This window comes from Phacochoerus africanus, chromosome 16, assembly GCF_016906955.1.
Source record: "Phacochoerus africanus isolate WHEZ1 chromosome 16, ROS_Pafr_v1, whole genome shotgun sequence".
NCBI classification, from domain to species: domain Eukaryota; kingdom Metazoa; phylum Chordata; class Mammalia; order Artiodactyla; family Suidae; genus Phacochoerus; species Phacochoerus africanus.
The window spans coordinates 38,993,451-39,006,681 of NC_062559.1; the positions used below are offsets into that span (position 1 = coordinate 38,993,451).

The 13,231-nt window shown below is 41.2% G+C and overlaps 1 protein-coding gene and 1 long non-coding RNA gene across 16 annotated transcripts in view; one reads left to right on the plus strand and one right to left on the minus strand.

Annotated features, from left to right (window-relative positions):
* LOC125117271 (uncharacterized) overlaps nucleotides 1-13,231 on the plus strand; it is a 169,820-nt gene that overhangs the window by 126,195 nt on the left and 30,394 nt on the right. For 14 of the 15 annotated variants that reach the window (XR_007132574.1, XR_007132568.1, XR_007132565.1 and 11 more), the window contains 3 exons: nucleotides 1,584-1,791; nucleotides 4,425-4,559; nucleotides 9,811-9,917. This is a non-coding gene — a long non-coding RNA (uncharacterized LOC125117271). The remainder of the gene's footprint in view (nucleotides 1-1,583; nucleotides 1,792-4,424; nucleotides 4,560-9,810; nucleotides 9,918-13,231) is intronic. The other variant, XR_007132562.1, reaches the window with a different exon arrangement.
* NPSR1 (neuropeptide S receptor 1) overlaps nucleotides 1-13,231 on the minus strand; it is a 148,256-nt gene that overhangs the window by 88,368 nt on the left and 46,657 nt on the right. The window lies entirely within an intron of this gene.

The following is a 13,231-nucleotide window of genomic DNA, read 5'->3' on the forward strand; positions in this document are numbered from 1 at the left end:
CACACAGATATTCTGTAAGGCTGACTGACAGTTCCTTGGTGGAGGGTCTAATGATATGATGGTTTTCTGACTTAAATGCCTCAGTGCATGAGCTACTTCATAATCCACCTGCACCTGAATGGCTGTCATAAAAGGTGATTTCTTTGGGAGAAGGACTTTCTGGACTCACATTCCCATGTGCTTATTCCCATGTGCTGGCTTGGGACAGCATTGCCTTTACTGGCTTGAGCTTCTTGACTTCACTAAATCAGGTATTCTCTCTTTGCTGTCTTTCAAGCCGCCTGAATTATGGGGCCATCATATATCTCTGTTCCATTGTGAAGCATCACTGGGCAGCGAGGAACATGCCAGCCCTGACAGCCAGGCTCTTCACTCCTTTCTCACACGAGCTGTCCTCAATTAATCCTCCAAACAGGGGAAGCACGATGGGACTTGTCATCTGTGTTAATCTGCACACACATCTCCACTGTGAACTATGCTATCCTGGGGCTTCTGTTCAGAGATCACTGCTGCTGGGCTGAGAGGGAGGTTTGTGGTCCTAGCACAGTTTCCTACGACTATGCATGTGGTCTTATGTCCTATGAACACACCCGTGGCACACCTTCATTCGTCTGGCCCCTGGTCTTTGTGGCACTCCTTGATGCACAGGTAAAGTCACTGGAGAGCCTGCCCACCCATCTAGCCCAGATCTGGCTCTGCTTTACTCCCGAGGCTACTTGGGAATGACCGACTGGGTCTGGAATGGGGAACCCTGTGAACTCCAACTTGGTCAGCCTTGGAGCTCACATCCCAGTTCTGTTCAGTGGCACCTGCCTTCTCTCTGAGTTCATCTTCCAGGGGCCCTGTCACCTTTGTGAATTCTGAGGATGCGCTCATGCGTATAGTTCCTTCCATGGCACTAGTTTCATGATCACTTCTAAAGGCACCATTGGGTTGTCTTCTTTTCAATCCATGTTTTCATTTGGCTCTTACACCAAGATCCTATTTCCTAAGGTTCTCATATCTGGAGGGACCTGGAACAAAGCCTGGGACAGATGGCCGGCTTTCCAGCGGGTAGGAGATTTTCCATTTCCCAGTCACAGACCCTGCGGTCTCCCCAATTCCAGGCTTCACTCAGGGGGCCCAGTTCCGTGCTCTAGTCCTGCAGCCTTGACCTCCCACAGCAGTGTGAAAACGCAGCACCTCAATATCACATCTCACTACATTCCGCAGTGCATTCTGCAGGGCTTTCGTTCCCATGGTCTTCCTACCTAAGGATTTGCTCTTCATTTCTGGTGCCTGAAGATTTCACCTTCTGCCTTTGAGATGAATTGTTAAATGTGTTTTTTCTTCTCGAAGTTTTATTTGGAAGGTGGGCTACAAAGGAGGGATTCCAGAAGCTGCTTCCTTTGACATTTCAACCTCATTTCCTTATTTTCTCTCTAGACCCTCTTTGGGCATTTGCCCCTCTATCACACGACTCTGCCAGCAAAACCATGAACGTCTTCACTGTTTTAAAAGATGCAAATTCATTCAGGAAAGTGAAACTATGTCCTTGGTTTCTAGATAATTAGATTCACAGTTGTATTCTATTGTTCCACCAGGATGGCTCTGACAATTGAAATTCTGTTTGCTGTGGGCACCAGTGATGGTACTTACTGATCAGGGAGACACCCTCTCTCTGCCCCGTCTGATCTTCTGTTTAACAACCACCGAAGGGCTGTTTCCTTAAGGTCACGCCCACCCGTAATCCATCTCCACGCAGACGACAGCTAATGGGGCCGGGCTGCCCACGTGGATCTCCTAGATAATGTAAGAGGGTTTTTTCCCCCCATTTATATTTTAGTAAAAATAGCAGATGGGGATTCAAGCTGTGATGTTTAGCAAGAGAATTAATTTACTAAAATGTGGCCCTTTGACAGAGGCTCAAATGAGTATAAGGCTATCATGGTAAGTGAATGGAGAAAAAAAATTATAGAAGGAAGGAAACTGGAAACAGAATGGAGATGATTACATAAGTCCTTTGAGAAATGAATAAAGGACTCTCAGAAGTAATTTAGTCTCCCTTTTGTATCCACATGCTGCATTTCTGGCTTGTACACTTAAACACGTCTCTGATTCAGTTGTACCTCTGTTCAAGGACTTCAGTGATGACCCAGTGTCCCAATCTATTACTCTCCAACCCCCTAGAGTCAGTCCCCTGTCTCAGGGGCTTCTGCAATCTGGCGTCAACCTACCCCGACAATGATTCTTAACCTTAGGTGCATTTTTGAATCACTGGAAACCTTTGTAAATTGTGGGGGCCTTCTCACACACACAAAAATAGACCAACCATATAACTAACAAGCATGTTAATTGTGTTCTTGTACGTGTACTATTATACCCACTGACCAGCTTCAATAATGGAGTTGAATTTGAAAAGATCATTTTGGCTACTGCATGAAAAAAGGACATAACAAAACAACCACCACAAAAGAAAAGAAAAGATGGCAACAACAAGGAAAATAGCGAAAAAGTAGATTGGAGAGGTTGGAGCCTTTCAGATGAGTATCTGCAGCCTCCGACAATGAATTAAATTAATATGACTTAAGTATATAGTGTGTTTTAGAACTCTGGTGGGTTCCGAAAGGGGAAAGGGAATGGACAAAAATACTACAAAACACAACATCAGCCTTGACCTCTGGTGGTTCACAGGACAGTAGGAGAAAGAACATAAACAAGTAGCTATAATATAAGGCATACTGAGCAAACTGAAGTGGCATAAAGAACTGCAAATCAGTTATAATGGGGAAGCAGAGATCAGCTCTTGTGCCAAATGTTTGTGGAATAATTAATAGGGAAAATACTGGTGCCTGGGTCCTACCCCAGAAGCTGGTTTAATTGGTCAGGATAGGACCAGTATCAGTACTTCTGCAAAGTCCCCACTGACTGGAAGGTTCAGCTAGTGTGCCAAGTGGTCTTGTCCACTCTTCCGGGCTGCTTGGGGCAACGGAAAAGACAGTCCTCCAAGAAGCCTGGGATTATATCTCAGATTTTCCAACATTAACAGCAGAGGACAAAAGCAAACATTTCTTGAGTTGGATCTGTGCTGGGGATTTCATGGCATCTTCTTAGTGTTTCTCAACACTGGCTGCATATTAAAATCATCTGAGTACTTTGAAAAACTATTGTCTTGGTTTGTCTCCTGATCAATTAAATTAAATCTGTGATATGGGCCTGGACATAATTTTTTTTTTGTAATTGCTCTTATAATTGACTATCTCCAGGATAATGAGAAGCACTTGCCTTGGAGTCAATGAAGTGCGTCTAGTGCATATATTTATAAATCTCACTCCTTTATGGAGTCCCTGTTCCCTAGCCAAGCAAGCCTGTTTGCTATATTCTTAAAACAGTGCTTATCTCTTGGCATCCTGTTTTCCAGGCCAAAACAGCTCCCAGCCTAACCCTTTGGGAAACCTGACTATGATTTAAGATCTATGTCTTCCAGAAAGACCTATCTGATTTCTCTTATGAGAATATAATTTCACCTTCTTTGAAACTGTCTTAAATCTTGCTTTTATGGATTTTTCTCCATGACATTCTCCTCTGTCTGTGTCATTTCAGTTAATAACTTTGATTTCTCCTTGCCATATGGAAGCCCCCCAGTGAAAGACTATTTCCTACCAATGTCACTCTTCCCTGCCAGGCCTAGCAGAGGGCCTTGTACACAGTAGACCCCAAATTAATACTCCCTCATTGAATCAAGCCACAGGCCAAGGAGAGCTTCTCAATTATCCAACATCAGGCCAGGTAGAAAGGTCCTTTTCCCATTGGCTAAAGGACTTCTTTCCAAGCCTCTGATTATTCGAAGTCATTGAGGATCCAGTACAGGAAGTGTAAAGGGCACTGTGGTCACTAATAGTGGAATCTAGAGACAGGTAATTCGCAGGGAATTTCTTCCCTCCTTTCTTCTGTTTTCTCTCCTCTCTCTGAAGGGAGGCCATTATATATTTAGTTCAAGGATATTTAGGAGCGGCCCCAAATAACTGGGAGTAGTCCTTCCCACACAAACCTACTGAATCTTTCAGGTTTGATCAGAAAGTAGCCTTTCGAAGTATTTCAAGTAAGAAATGTCTTAGACACAGGGAACTAGACTTAAGAGGGCTCAGGGCAGCTTTGGCTTGAGTTCATAAAATCCAGAGGCACCTGAGTGGCTACAAAGCTGCTGCAGATGACCTTAGTTGCCTGCAGCACCAAAGCAGATGGTTTGCAGGAGCTCAGCACGAGTCTGCAAACTTCAAGAATCTTTGGAAGCACCAGGAAATCAGGTAATTTTCCAAGAACTTTCTTAGAAGGTGCTGCTGATAATCCTATGTTTGCCATCTGCTCATGCTCTGGCAGACCTGCCACTGGAGAAAGTGGTTTCTCCTTGTCTGTCTTTGAAAGGGCATGTCTATATCCCTCAGTGGCAGAGTGTGACCTGGAAACAAATGGCTAAAACAGTTCTGGGGAATGGAGGCTCTTGTGGTGCCCAGCAAAAGCCAGAGAGAAGCGGTGATGCCAGGGAGCTAACACGAGGCAATCTGCAAAATGAACTCAAGGTAAGTCAAGACAGGCTTATTTTGGGGAGGACTCAGAGAGGAAGAAAAAAAGAAGACATGAGAAAATGTAAATGGGAAAAAGATAGAAATCTCAAGGAAAAATTTCTCTTAAAAGCAGGATGTGTATCCAGCAGGAAAGTGTCTCTGTGTGCTTGTCCCCATGAGGCATATAGAGTGGCTTTCCTGTGGTGAATTTGTCAGGGTCTATGATTTAGGCCTCAGCCCAGCTGGTACAGAAATTAGGCTTCCAGTGTGTAGTCAGTACTCTCTAAAATCACAGTTTTCCTGATTTAAGTCATCAGAAGGTGGTTTCATGATCATACAATCAGTGCAAGAATTGGTGGCTGGTCTTGAAGACCCCTTCAAACCCTCCTTGACCAGTGTGTGTTTAATAGCTGCAGGTACTAGTCTTCGGTTCCACAGGGCCAGGCACACTGTCCATTTCACTCACCACTCAATCCCTGGCACTTAGCATAAGCCTGGTGCGTAGCAGATACTCTATGAGCCTTGAATGATTGAATGGATACATAATCATGGTAAGGCCTGATGACATCCTTGATTCAAAGGATGAGTCTGGTCACACCACAGTGATGACTTGATTTAGTGGGTCCCTCTTGGCCAGCAGTATATAACTAATTCCAATTTTCTATCTTTTTACTAAAAAATTTCAGATTGTTAATTTCTGATGCTATAGATCTATATAGCTATATATATATATATATATATATGATATGATATGTGACATATAGGTATAACATGTATCTGCATACATAACTTATGTTATAATGTATCTGTATATACCATAAATTGCACCTCTATATATTATATACCATATGTATTATATGTGTTATATATTATCAAATGTCTATATATATTATATATAGTTACATAAAATATATATATTATATATCTAGTATACATACATACATAACATACATGTGTACTATTATGCATATCTATCTATATATATATATATATATGCACTATTACACATTATACTACATGTTTAGAGGACTGCATATGACTGATAAAGCAATAGTAAAGTAACTATTTCAGTGGTTCTAGAGGACTCTGCCTTTTCCCATCATGGATTGGTTTAGTAAATTTAACTGTTAATAGGAAATCTTCTTTCCCTCTCTTTCATGTCCTGGGGTTGGGGCTTCATGAAGGCCCATCAGAATGTCCTACGTGCAGATGCTAAGACATCTACTAAAGGCATGCCTCTCAACTACACTCTTCCGGCACTACCTGGCCAGGTGTCTTTCAGAAGGCCCCATGTTCCCTTCCACAGTTTGCTTTCTCTGCACTGACTCTCCAGGCGAATTAGACCAGGCTCGCAATGTCCCATTGATTGTTGGTTGATTGATTGATTGATTCACGATTGACGGAGGAAGTTCAAAACTTCAAGACTGGATTGTTAAGCTAGGGCTACTCATAATTTGCTGAACAGCAAATGTGTAAGGATTGTTCTTCCCCACTTCCCTGGCTTTGCTTATGCTGAGCCCTTCACATGGACTTATGAGTCCTTCCTGCCTCCCACTGTTATTCCAGTCTGTTTAATTCTCTCCACTTTTCTGGGAGTGGTTCGTGATGTTCCACGAAGGCTTCCTAAACAACTCTGTCCTACTTGGTTCTCTTTGATTCTGATCTACTCCGAACATTTGGCTATACCCATCATTTTAGTGCTGATTATACTCCGTTTTACTTTTTCTGAGTTCCTTCAACTGTGTATGTGATAATACTTCTTGAGGTAGAGGAACATATCGCATATATGTTGGGGGGGGGGGTGTTCTCCCACAGGGCTTGGGTGTTAGGCCATATAAATATTTTAATTCATTTTTCATTTATTCATTTGTTTTTTCATTCCCTCAACAAATATTTATTGAATGACTTCTCTGTGTCCGGGTCCTTTTCTAAGTTCTTATAGAACAGAGATCCCTGCCCTACATTTTAGGGACTGTAGGCAAACAATAAATGATAAATTCAATACATAAGTAAATTACAATATAGTAGAATATAACAATTGCTGTGAAAAAAGAGGAAAAACAGAGCAGATTGAAGGAAATCCCAGGAATTTTCGGGTCTGAGGATGGTGGGCTGTATTAATGATGTTAGGGAAAGTCCCTCGAGAAATTTATATTTGAGCAAAGATTTGAAGAACATGAGAGAGTAAGCCATGCTGACACCTGGGGAAAGCTCTCTCTAAGTGGCACGTATGGTGTGTGCAAAGGCCCTGAGGTGGGGTCAGGCCTGGCATGTTGGAAAAACAGCGAGGGGGGGGTCCATTGGGTTGGAACAGAGTGAATGAGGGAGATGGCTGTAGAAGAAATCAGGAAGGTAATGGGCAAGCCGTACCATGTAACTTTAAAAATCTTTGTAAAGCTTTTGGGATTTTACTCCTGGTAAAAGTGGGGAGTCATAGGAGGAATATAAGCAGAGGTGTCACCTGATCTGATATTTATTCAAAGGACCTTTCAGATTGCCAAGTTAGGAGGATTTCATAGGCTAAATAACTTTCTCTTTAAGAGACCAGAGAGGAGTTCCTGTCATGGCTCAGTGGAAATGAATCTGACTGGCATCCATGAGGATGCAGGTTTGATCCCTGGCCTAGCTCAGTGGATTAAGGATCCTGTGTTGCCATGAGCTGTGATGTAGGTTGCAGACGTGACTCAGACCTGGGGTTGCTGTGGATGTGGCATAGGCCAGAAGCTACAGCTCCGATTCGACCCCTAGCCTGGGAACCTCCATATGCCATTGGTGCAGCCCTTAAAAAAAAAAGAAAAAAGGCAAAAAAAAAAAAAGATCAGGGAGCAAATATTTTTAGGCTTTGTGGGCCATATAATCTCTGTGTCATCTGTTCATTTTTGTGCTGTTTTAGCACAAAAGTAGCCACAGACAATATGTAAACAAATGAGCCTGTCTGTGTTGCAATAAAGCTTTATTTACAAAAACAGGTGGCTGGCAGAATTTGACTTAATGGGCTATAGTTTGCCACCGCTGGCATAGACTATAGAGAAGCAGGAAGACCTATTAGGAGACTATCGAGGTGATTCATGCAGAAGATGATGAACACTCAGAATAGAGTGGAATAGAGATGGCAAGAAGTGGTTGAATTTTGGACATATATATATGTGATTTTCTGATTAATTGGATGTGTGGTATAAGAGAAAGAGAGGACTCTAGGATGACTTCATGTGTGTTCTAGGCAACTGCAGAGATGTGCTGGCAGCAGCTGAGGTGTGGAAAGCTGTGCAAGAAGAAGGGCATTTTTAGACATGTCAAGTAAGTGGGTGGCAACACAAGTCATAGCATTGTGAATTGGATTGGCCTGAAAAGAAGAATACAAGGACACGTTTTAAACACAAGTGTTGCCTCCTTAAATTTTGAGACAATGACCCAATTGTACAAAAAGCTAGAGAACTCAGGAGCATGCAATATTATTCTGGAGGAAGAAGTTAAGTCATAGATCATGTTCAGCCTTTATCTATATAACAAGGATCACACTGTTACTGCACAAGAAAGAGTACGCCAAATAAAACTGAATTAAAAGTCACTGAGAGTTGTAAAACTTCCATGACTTATTAAAATTAAAGACAGGCAACAATGCTTAATGTTAAAGTTTTTGGCAGAGTTCATCCATAATGGAGCCAATAACTGCTGAGCCAAGGAGAGGGCTGTATAGGACAAAGTTTTGGTGCCACTAAGTCACTCTCTTTTACGGGATCCTCAAAGGATGACCACAGGGACCCCTTGAACAAGTGCTTGATGGCTCTCGAGCCCCCTTAGGGGAAAGTGACTACCTGCATCTCTAGGTTCCTCCTTCTTGTATCATCACACTGTAGAGGGGCTATGGTGGAGGGCAAAAGGCACTGGAAGACTTCTGCTCTGCCACTTACCCTCTCTGAGCCTCCTCATAAAGGGCATATTTATTGTACAAGGCTGGAGTAAGGTTGCAAGGGATAGTGTTTGTAAACATCTGGGAGGTCTGTGCTCGCCATTTACCCTTCTGCATGAATACCAGGGAGATAAACATGATTGCAGTTCATTTGGTCTGTGTAAGTTCCCTTGCGTTGAATGGAATAGACTAACTTTATAACCTCACAAGTATCACATTTTAATCTTTAAAGATATTCAAAAGGCTCCCAACTTTTAGGCAGAACTATATTCTGTCTCGGTCATTAAATGCCCTGATGCCCCAGTCCTGAAGCTCTGAGAAAAATCTTTTCCCCCCTCCCCTAAAGAGAAGTTCCCGAGCATTAGGAATTCTGTCTTTTGCCCCTCTACCATTTGTAATGAGGTTACCTCTCCAACATCTACTTCTTTGGGTAAGCACCCAGCTTTTAGTTCAAATATCACATCCCAGCCTATGTGCTTCAGGGAAGGCTGAATCCCTAGGAATAGGGCATTTGACTTCAATCTGAGTTCACCAGTGTAACTGCATATCTTGTCCACGCTGATTAGTTCAAATATGAACATGCAGCTCAAGTTAGGTCAGTGAGGTGCATATGGGGGTTTGCTAAGCTCTGCTGGGAAGGGTGCCTTCCTACATTTCTAAGAAGGCCTCTAGAAGTCATAATCTTTCTCTGTGCATGGATAAGAGTTCCCCAGGAGTCATTAATAAGCATCTGTTATGGGGTAAATTATGTAACCCCCTCCCCAAGTGTATTTGTTGAAATCCTAACTCCCAGTGCTTCAGAATATGAGACTATTTAGAAATATGGTAGGAAAAGGTAATTTAGGCCAAATGAAGTTATAACAGTGGGACCTAATCCACCTGACTAGTGTCCTTATGAGAAGAGGAGATTAGGACACAGACATTCACAGACGTTGAGAAAAGACCACACGGGGTGTAAAACTGATAAAACAGAAACCTCAATTAAAATAGTCAGGAGGCCAGAAGGAGGCGCTCTCTTGTCCTCTGAAGATGGCAGAGCCCAACAGGGAGAAGAAAGACTTGAAAGACTTCCTCTTCTTGCCTGGCAAGAACTCAACCAGTGAGAGACCATCACAACTTGGCCAATGAAAAGCCATTATCCTTTGAACTCTCAATTCAACCAGGAACTATAGCCCTCTGAACTGAACTGCCTTTCCCCCACTTTAAGAGAGTTCTCCTCTCCTTGTTGTGGAAGGAATTGTATGTGGCTCGCCATACTTGCAGACTCTGAATGGCAATTCTTTGTTGATCCTGAATAAATACTCTTTTTTTTTTTTTTTTCTTGCTGGAGAAATAACTGGCTGTCTATTGTTTTAGGTCGACAGAAGCCAAAGGAAGAAGATGGCTACCAAACCAAGGAGAGAGGCCACAGAGGAAATCAGACTTGCCAACATATTCATCTTGGATGTCTAGCCTCCAGAACTGTGAGAAAAATTTTGTTGTTGTTGTTTGCACCACCCAGTCTGTGGTATTTGTCATGGCAGCCCTAGCAAATGAATACAGCATCCTGTAAGTAGGAAGAGGAAGACAGCTGAGGGTAAATGCCTTCTACCATGTCAGAGACCAGGTCTTTGGTGGGGTTCCTGAATTGCTGAAGCAAATTAGGCCCAAGGCTTATTCTGTCACTGAACTTCGCATGACAAAAGCAAAATCATCCCCTTTATTGATGTATTATTTCCACTATAACTTATAACCAAATATATCATGGGTGCCTTTAGTACCTAGAACCAAGCCTCATCATAATAAGTGATCAGTAATATTTGTTGACTGACAAGAGGAAGGAATGAATGAATAAACCACAGAATTCCCCTTCTGTGGCTTATTCGGTTCCTGTTGAGGCTCAGTGGAAATGAATCTGACTAGGAACCATGAGGTTTTGGGTTCGATCCCTGGCCTCAATCAGTGGGTTAAGGATCCAGCATTGCCGTGAGCTGTGGTATAGGTTGCAGCTGTAGCTCCGATTAGACCCCTAGGCTGGGAACCTCCACGTGCCACAGGTGCGGTCCAAAAAAAAAAAAAAAAACCACAGAAGGAATTTTAGCATGTTGATCTGGGAAGCCCAGAGAGGCAGCAAGCAACAGAGGAATGAGTCAACCTTATTACAGTCCAGTGGCCACTTTCCTTCTATGTGGATCAGGAACCAGATGCGACCATTGTTAAGTGACAGAGCTAATTCATAAAGGTGACCTGTATTCATTATAACAAAAGTTGTTTAATTAGCGGACATCTGAAGATGTAAAAATTGCCCTCAATTTCTACAGCTGGAAATTTCTAATTTGAAGCACAGAACCATTAGAACCAGCTTATTCTGGTCTTTTTAGATCATCCAGACAATGCCTTCATTTTAGAGATGAGAAAATGAAGGCTTAGTGAGGTTAAGTGCCCTTCCCAGATCACATGGTATGGTAATGGTGGAGCAAAGGGAAGGAATGAAAAGAAACCCAATTTCTCTACAGAAGAAAAAGCTTTCTTGGGATAAGAGTTCATTCTTTTTAGTTAAATTATTCCCATAGTGATAGGACAATACCTTCTTTTCCTGCTCAAGAGAAACTGATTTTCTTTACAAACATAAACCATCTCTTCTCTGAGTAGGAACCAAGGATAGTATTGTGCAGCGACTGCAGGAATAATCTAAATGAAAGGCAAGCACATTCATTTAGGTATCAGCCTATTAAGCAAGTGACTTTTGGTGGAATGAATGAGTCATACGGTAGGGAAATTTTGTAACATTAAGTAGAAAAGAGTACACAAATGTCAGAAAAAGAATGCACTTAAACAAATCCCTTAGTTCAGGAAACGCACTTAAATCTTAAACAGCGTATTTTGTATTCTTTTTACATTTTAGAAAAAAATTAGAGATTATGGCATAAAAGTTGAAAGATAGGATAATAAGACATGAGGTAGGTTGTGAAAAGAGAAATACTGAGACGTTGACAGCAGTAAAAAGGTACAAGATAATATAAAGAATAAATGTTTTGAAACTGCTCACAGGAAAAGCAACTTTTAAGATAATTTAGAAACATCAGAAAGTAGGGTTAACACTGCTAATCAAAATCAAATCAATGATCAGAAAATGTTTTAACAATTCTTCCAAATGTAGAATAGGACCAAAATATCTAAATGGTGAGCGAGAAGGACCATAGTTACTGACAAAGAGTGTTCCTGAACATAAGAACAGAGCAAATGGAAAGTGATCAATATTCAAACATAAATAACATGAACTAAGAAATCATTTTAATATGCAGATCAAAAGGGCTTACTTGGCAAAAAGCAAAATTGATCTAACAGTCTAACAGACCAATAAATAGATATAACCAGATAACAGTATGAATCCTCAAAAGTAAAAAAAAAAAAAAAAAAATCTAGAAATAAAAAAATCTGATAAGCTATAAAGGAAGAAATCCCAGACTGACTTCAGACTTCTCTGTAACATGAAATGCCACGAGTCAATGGAGCAACATCTGTGGTTATCTGAGTTGTGAATTCAAGATTTCCAATATACTGTCATTGTCAGGGAGTCAAGAGAAAGTCTTTTTCCTTAAGGCCAGGTGTCTGAGAATCCTATCCAGGCACCCATCCTGAAAAGCGAAAAAATTATCACTCAAAATACTCCGGAAAATTGGAAGCTCTATCAAAATAAAGGAACACAGAATAGGGAAGCCAGCTGTTGGTGAGCATTGAAACCTTCAACTCTGGAAAAACTCGTTTTAATTATTGCAAGTATAGTCACAAAGCTGAAGACAAATGTGATAAATATATTTTCAAAATGAGATTTTATTAAAATGCTTAGTCTGATGCTTGGAAAACAAATGCAATAAAAAGTAAATAGATGCATTTAATATTAAATAATATTTAAACAAATTAATAAATGAAACTGAAAGGATTGTGTGTGTGTATAATATTAAGCACTCAAACTTATTTTAAAGTCAGGATCCTTTAGGAACCAAAGAGCAAAATGTTAAAATTTATAAAATAAATATTGATAAAAATATCACAAGAACATGAGAGAAAGTGTGAGAGTTTTTAACAGCACTTTTAGTCACCCATGATATATCAAATAGGCAAGAAGTATTTATATGCAAATAGAGAAAATTTGAAGACTATAATTAATAAGGGCAAATGCAGAAAGATAAATACAAAGACTTTTTAAAAAAATTTTTTTTACAAAGATTTTTTTGAAAGACTGAACATGCATATGGAGATGACTAGACTGTGAATAAAAATAGAACTCTGAACCACAACCTGTGGCACTCAGTTCAGGAAGCCAACTTATTATTTGTAGGACCCAGTCCAGAAAGCCAAACTATACCTGCTATAGTGATCTGTCCCAGATAGCCAGCACTTGATGAATAAATGGCAGCTTCCCTAATTAATAACCAGCTCTGCTTCCAAGTTAGGACCAACCAGAGAGAGCCAACTATGCAATGCTTACTCATTCACGTGGGCTGCCTGCTCCTCGTCAGCCCACCTACAGCTTCCCAGGCCAACAGCCTTCCATCAGGGCATACCTGAAGTCTTCCCTTTTTTCCCATTATGAAGCTTTCCACTCCTCTGCCTGACTTTGAGCCCCTGCCAACACAAGTGATAGTGACTGACTTCTTTGCTGTAACAAGATCTAAATAAACCACTGCTTTTTCTCATTTGGGGGACCTTTTTTAAAAATTCCCAAAACTCTGGAGTTCCTGTCATGGCTTAGTGGTTGATGAACCCGACTAGTATCCATGAGGATGTGGGTTCG